Genomic DNA, 7,890 nt, shown 5'->3' on the forward strand with positions numbered 1-7,890 from the left:
AGTTGAAAATAATGCCCATTGGCCATGATAAGCACTAAGAGGATCCTAATAAGGAGACCAAAAGAATTTGTTTTCCAAACCGAGGAACTTTTGAGAGTGAAATGGGTGTTATTAATATTTAAGCCAAAAGAGGACATGTAAGCCAAAAATGTCTTAGAAAAACTCATATGTATGGCCCCCCTAGTCCTTATTAGTAAACAGACAATAATGAAAGAAAAGAACAATGACCATTCTTACACATTTACTTTTGTATGCAGTATTTGAATATTGCAGAGATTGGTTTTGAAAAAAATAATCTTCACTTTAATTGTTGTACTAAAGTTAATTAAATGATTTTTTATTATTTCTGGTTACTGTAGGGAAACATTAAAAACAACAAAAATAGGGACACCTGAGTGGCTCAGTTGGTAGAGCATGTGACTCTCGATCTCGGGGTCATGAGTTCAAGCCTCATGTTGAGTACAGAGCTTACCTTAAAAAAAATAGCAAAAAGATAGTATAATTAACATGGAGCTGTGATGCCCAGAATGTCCCTCAAAAAAGGTTTGTTGCCCTAGCTGATGGGACTTGTATCAGCAGACACTCTCAGATGTCAGCCCCTTTAGGGATTGCTTCAATGTCAGAGAGTAATACCACTCCCAGGCATGCCTAAGATCACACCATTCCATGCGTGATCCACATTGAACTGGTTTAGGGAGGGATATAAAGGCCTGACCACTTCAAAAAAAAAAAAAAAAAGAGGAAAGACTCAAATAAACAAAATCACTAATGAAAGAGGAGGAATAACAACCAACATCACAGAAATACAAGCAATTGTAAGAGAATATTATGAAAAATTATATGCCAGCAAACTGGACAACCTAGAAGAAATGCATAAATTCCTAGATACATATAACTTACCCAAAATGAAGCAGGAAGAAATAGAGAATTTGAACAGATCAATTACCAGCAATGAAATTAAATTAGTAATCAAAGAACTCCCAACAAACAAAGTCCAAGACCACACAGCTTTTCAGGAAAATTCTACCAAACATTTAAAGAAGAGTTAATACTTATTTTTCTCAAACTATTCCAAAACACAGAAGAGGAAGGAAAACTTCCTCTATGAAGACCAACATTACCCTGATAGCAAAACCAGATAAAGGCACCATAAAAAAGAGAGAGAGAGAGAGAGAGAGAGAGAGAGAGAGAACTACAGGCCAGTATCACTGATGAACAAAGATGCAAAAGTTTTCAACAAAATACTAACAAACCAAATCCAACAATACTTTGAAAAACCATTCACCACAATTAAGTGAGATTTATTGCTGGGATGCAAGGGTGGTTCAGTATTCACAAACCAATAAATGTGATACATCACATCAATAAAAGAAAGGATAAAAACCATATAATCATTTCAATAGGTGCAGAAAAAGCACTTGACAAAGTACAACATCCACTCATGATAAAAAACCCTTAACAAAATAGAGTTAGAGGGAATGTACCTCAACATAATAAAAGCCTTATATGAAAAGCCCACAGCCAACATCATACTCAATGGGGAACCACTGAGAGCCTCTCCCCTAAGGTCAGAAACAAGACCAAGATGTCCACTCTCACCACTCTTATTCAGTATAGGTCTGTAAGTGCTGGCCACAGTAACCAGACAAGAAAAAGAAATAAAAGACATCCAAATTGGTAAGGAGGGAGTAAAACTTTCACTGTTTGCAGATAACATGACACTGTATGAGGAAAACCCTAAAGACTCCACCAAAAAATAGAACTGACATACAAATTCGATGAAGTCATAGGATACAAAATCAATGTGCAGAAATATGTTGCATCTCTAAACACTAATAATGAAGCAGCAGAAAGAGAAATTAAGAAAACAATCCCAGTTATAGTTGCACCAAAAATATTAAAATGCCTAGGAATAAGCTTAACCAAAGAGGTAAACAACCTGTGCTCTGAAAACTAGAAAACATTGATAAAAGTAATTGAAGATGACACAAAGAAATGCAAAGACGTTCCATGTCATGGGTTGGAAGAATAAATACTGTTAAATGTCTACACTACCCAGAGCAATCTACAGATTTAATGCACTCCCTATTAAAATACCAAAACCATTTTTCACAGAACTAGGACAAACTAACCTAAAATTTGTATGAAACCACAAAGGGCCCCAAATAGCCAAAGCAATGCTGAAAGAGAAAAATAAAACTCAAGGTATCACAATTCCAGACTTCAGGTTATATAACAAAGCTGTTGTAATCAAAACAGCTGTTGTAATCAAAACAGTATATGGCACAAAAATAGACATATAGATCAATAGAGCAGAACAGAAGACCCAGGAACAAACTTGCGATTATATGGTCAATTAGTCTTTGACAAAGAAGGCAAGACTGTGCAATGGGAAAAAGTCTCTTCAACAAATGGTGTTGGGAAAACTGGATAGCTAAATGCAAAAGGATAAAACTGGACCACTTTCTTACACCGTACACAAAAATAAACTCAGAATATATTAAATGTGAGACCTGAAACAATAAAAATCTTAGAAGAGAGCACAGGCAGAAAATTCTCTAACATTGGCCATAAAAACTTCTTTCTACATATGTCTCCTGAGGCAAGGGAAATAATAGCAAAAATAAACCGCTTGGACTACCTCGAAATAAAAAGCTTCTGTACAGCAAAAAAAAATAATCAACCAACCTAAACAGCACCCTACCGAATGGGAGAAGATATTTGCAAATTACATATCCGATAAAGGGTTAGTATTCAAAATACACAAAGAACTGACCCAACTCAACACTCAACAAATAATCCAATAAAAAATGGGTAGAAGACATGAACACCTTCAAAGAAGACATACACATGGCCGAAAGACCCATGAAAAGATGCTCAGCATCACTCAGCATCAGGGAAATTCAAATCAAAACCACAGTGAGATATCACCTCACACTTGTCAGAATGGCTAAAATGAAAAATACAAGAAACAATAAGTGTTCATGAGGATGTGGAGGAAAAGGAAACCTCGTGCACTATTGGTGGGAATGTAAACTGGTGCAGCCACTGTGGAAGACAGACAGCATGGAGTTTCCTCAAAAAGTTAAAAACAGAACTTCTCTACAATTCAGCAATCACACTACTAGGTATTTACCCCCAAAATACAAAAACACTAATTCAAAGAGATATATGCATCTGTATATTTATTGCAGCATTATTTACAATAGCCAAACTATGGAAGCAGCCCAAGCGTCTGTCAATAGATAAATGAATAAAGAAGATGTGGTGAGGGCGCCTGGGAGGCTCAGTCAGTTGGGCGTCCGACTTCGGCTCAGGTCACGATCTCGCGGTCCGTGAGTTCGAGCCCCGCATCGGGCTCTGTGCTGACAGCTCAGAGCCTGGAGCCTGCTTCGGTTTCTATGTCTCCCTCTCTCTCTGCCCCTCCTCCATTCACGCTCTGTCTCTCTGCCTTTCAAAAATGAATAAATGTTAAAAAAAATTTTTTTAAAGAGGTGGTGTGTGTACATACAATGGAATACTAATCAGCCATAAAAAAAGAATGAAACCTTGCCAGTTGCAACAACATGGACGGAGCTAGAGGGTATAATGCTAAGCAAAATAAATCAGTCAGAGAAAGACAAATACCATATGATTGCAATTATATGTGGCATTTAAGAAGAAAAACAAATGAGCAAGGTAAGAAAAGAGATACAAACCAAGAAACTGACTAACTATAGAGAACAAACTGGTGGTTACCAGAGGGGAGTTCGGTGGGAGCATGGGTGAAATAGAGTGAAAAGAATTAAAGAGTACACTTGTCGGGGCGCCTGGGTGGCTCAGGTGGCTAAGGGTCCAGCTTCGGCTCATGTCATGATCTCACGGTTCGTGAGTTCAAGCCTCCTGTGGGGCTCTGTGCTGACAGCTCGGAGCCTGGAGTCTGTTTCAGATGCTGTGGCTCTCTGTCTCTCTGCCCCTCCCCCACTCATGTTCTGAGTCAAAAAAGTAAATAAATAAACATTAAAGACTACACTTCTTATGATAAGCGCTGAGTAATGGGTAGAATTGTTGAATGACTATATTGTACTCCTGAAACTAGTATAACACTGTATGTTGACTATACTGGAATTAAAATGAAAAACTTATTGGGGCGCCTGAGTAGCTCAGTCAGTTAAGCTTCCAACTCTTGGTTTCAGTTCAGGTCATGATCTCATTGTTCATGAGTCTGAGCCCTACTCAACTGGGGGATTCTCTCTCTCCCTCTCTCTACCCCTCCCCTGCTCACGCATACACATGTATGCACTTTCTCTCTCTCTCTCTCTCTCTCTCTCTCTCTCTCTCTCTCTCTCTGCCTCTCTCTCTCTCTCTCCCCGTCTCTCAAAATAAATAAATAAACTTTTAAAAAACTTATAAACAGGGACACCCGGGCAGCTCAGTTGGTTAAGCGTCCGGCTTCGGCTCAGGTCATGATCTCACGGTTAGTGAGTTTGAGCCCCACGTGGGGCTCTGTGCTGACAGCTCAGAGCCTGTAGCCTTCTTTGGATTCTGTGTCTCTCTCTCTCTCTCTCTTCCCCCTCCCCCACTTGTGCACCCCCCCCTCAAAAATAAACATTTTAAGAAAATAAAAAATAAAAAACTTATAAACAAATAAATGCCTGAACTTTCTGGCTTACATTGCCAGATGTAGCAAATGAAAATACAAGACATTCAGTTAAATTTGAATGTCAGATAAATAATGAATAATTTTTAGTGTAAGTATACCTCCTTCATCTTTGCTACTAAACTAAAACTACACAAGTGGTAGTTTCTTAAAGGATGGTTGCATAGACAAAGAACTTAAGACATTATCATTGAATATTTTACACTGTTACGTTAAATACATAGGGCTTCTTGCACATGTAATTGATGGCTATTTTACCCAATGTATTTGTTTAGATGGGGCATATTTATAATACAGTAGAGCTAGGATTGCTATGGTCTTCTTTTTTTCAAGTTTATTTATTTCTTTTGAGAGAGAGAGAGAAAGCACAAATGGGGGAGAGAGAGAGAGAATCCCAAGCAAGCTCTGTGCTGCAAGCATGGAGCCCAACACGGAACTCAAACCCATGAACGGTGAGATCATGACCTGAGCCGAAACCAATAATCAGATGCTCAGCCAACTGGGCCACCCAGGCGCCCCCGTTCTGGTCTTTGTATCAACTTTATGATATATCTGAGCCCTGTGCAATCAAAATGTATACACATTCATTTCCATTTTGTTGTCTTTTAAAGAGAAAAACTGGTAGTTAATCTTTGATTTACTGACCCTGGTATTTCACGTTCTAAGTCAAGAAGGCAATCCTCAATTACAACATTATTCTTTTGGGGATACACAACACATTTGGTGTTGATCTGCCTTACTGAACAGCGTATGGGAAACGTACTTTCGCAAAACTCAGGAACTGCTGGGAACAGCAGAAAGCACAACTGTGCAGTGGGAGGAACATGCAACTCAAGGCTGAAGAATCAAAGGTCATGTTTCAGCCTTATGAGGAATTTAAAAAGTGGTATCTATGAAAGTGTTTGATAAATTCTAACATACTGCAAACTTGCCAATGATCATATTTTGGAACTTACAGTTAGTTAAATGTTTGCTGGTTGATATAAATTATCATAAGGAAGTAACAGGTTTGGTTTATGTCTCTGATATTTAATATTTATCTCATGGAAGACAACGATGCTTTACTATAGCATGAGCCTTGGGACAAATCATCAGCCGTAGTTTGGTGGTACTCAAGGACATGTATTTCATTTCATTTTCTGGGACTCTTCTGAGAAATGGGGCAATGTTTGTGAGTGAAAAGCCACCGTATGGGGTAGAGCACTGCATATACATATTATATTGTAAGGGTTTTGTTATTATTAATATATATATTCCTTAGTACCTAGGGTTTCTTTTCCTTTTGTCATCATACCAAGTGTTCATCTATTTTATTGGCTCTCTGTCAATCATTATGAAGAAATGAGATGCAAGCCATGCTCAGTCAACCAGGTGAGGGAAACACAAAAGGAACCACCTCCAGTCCAGTACCAGGATACATAAAGGTAACAACAGTAGTTATGATCTCTACTTGAAGAAGTTCAACCTATACCCACTCTGCTATGCACCCACACTTTGCTCTATCCCTCCACTGCCAGTCCCTCCCCTGCCCTACCACTGCTCCCTTGGCCATCTAGCTTCCCATTGCTTCTGTCCCCTCACAGTCCTTGCATCTCTCCCTAGCTTTTCTAGAATCATTTTCTCACTTATCTAATCCCTTGTGATCAGTATTCCTTAGGGTGACTATGGAGTATATAGCTTTTCTGTCATGGCTTTGGAATAATTTCTCAGAAATTAAGATATGCTAAACAGTCCAATAGGTCAACCAGGAACCATGCAGAGTGCCGTGGGGCTTTGTTAAGCAACGATTAGAGAGGGTAAGCTGAAAGAATGCGCCTGTAACAAGGGAGCCTCCATTTTCAATGAGGGAGTACTGGGATGGGAGAGGGAGAAGCAATGCCTCTAACAAATTTGGCCACATACTCATCTTGCCTGGGATCAAGCCTATCTGCAGATTCTGCTGGCCATTTTTGTTTATTGCAGATGGAAAGTTCACATGGTTGTTCCAAAGCAAAAGGAAATATTACCGGAATATTGAAAATTTGGATAATGAAAATAGCACAACAGAAGGAAGCTAGTCATATTTAAAATAAAATAAAGTTAGAGAAAAATAGAAGAAATCATGGTATGAAAGAAGTTATGGGTCAAAAGTCATTAAATTCATCCTCCCTCTCAGAACAGAGATTCCATCTATAACAGGAATAGAAAAGTCAAATGCCTAGAAAGACCAGACAGGTAATGAAAAAAGTGAAGGTATCATGCAATTAGGAGTGGTGGTGGGGGGCACCTGGGTGGCTCAGTCGGTTAAGTGTCGGACTCTTGGATCGGCTCAGGTCATGATCTCACGGCTCATGAGTTCGAGCCCCGCATAGGGCTCTGCGCTGACAGTGCAGAGCCTGCTTGGAATTCATTCTCTCTCCCTCTCTCTGCCCCTCCCCTGCATGCATGAGCTCTGTCTTTCCCTCCCTCTCTCTCCCCCCCCCCAAAATAAATAAAGAAAAGAAAAGGAAAAAAAAGAAGAAGAATTTTTGGGACTGTGGCCAAAAGGGAACATGTGCCTTGTCTACATGGGGCAGTCCCTACACAGCTCTATCCAGTTGTGATCTTCAGTTAAATGGGCCCATTGCTGCTAGTTCTTCTAATTTTTCAAGAAGAATTGGAAATTCAGATTTTTGGTAACTTTTAAAAGAAATTAAATATTAACTACTTATTCAAATGTTTTAAAATGGTGGGAGATGGGGTAGGTTGGTGAGGGTATTAAGGAGGGTACTTGTGATGAGCCCTGTTGTATGTAAGTGACGAATCACTGAATGCTACTTCTGAAACCAATATTGCACTGTATATTAACTAACTAAAATAAAAGTAATGCAAAAAACTTTAAAAAGTTTTTTAAAGAAAAATTAAATAATTAAATTAAGTTAAATTAAATTAAATTAAATTAAATTAATAAATAAAATAAAAATACCTCCTGAACTCAAAGACAACGTGAAAGTGAGCCACACTTGGCTCACAACCATTCCTCTTGCTCTGCACAAAAAAACCTGACTGTAGCCCAACACACATTTTTTTTTTTTAATTTTTTTTTTCAACATTTTTTATTTATTTTTGGGACAGAGAGAGACAGAGCATGAACGGGGGAGGGGCAGAGAGAGAGGGAGACACAGAATCGGAAACAGGCTCCAGGCTCCGAGCCATCAGCCCAGAGCCTGACGCGGGGCTCGAACTCACAGACCGCGAGATCGTGACCTGGCTGAAGTCGGACGCTTAACCGA

The 7,890-nt window shown here is 39.1% G+C and overlaps 1 non-coding gene across 1 annotated transcript; it reads left to right on the forward strand.

Annotated features, from left to right (window-relative positions):
* The first annotated feature begins 389 nt into the window (after window positions 1-389).
* TRNAE-CUC (transfer RNA glutamic acid (anticodon CUC)) lies at window positions 390-462 on the forward strand. Its single transcript has one exon. It is a non-coding gene; the product is annotated as a tRNA-Glu (tRNA).
* Window positions 463-7,890: the final 7,428 nt, after the last annotated feature.

Source organism: Neofelis nebulosa, chromosome 2 (genome assembly GCF_028018385.1).
Source record: "Neofelis nebulosa isolate mNeoNeb1 chromosome 2, mNeoNeb1.pri, whole genome shotgun sequence".
In the NCBI taxonomy this organism is placed as follows: Eukaryota; Metazoa; Chordata; class Mammalia; order Carnivora; family Felidae; genus Neofelis; species Neofelis nebulosa.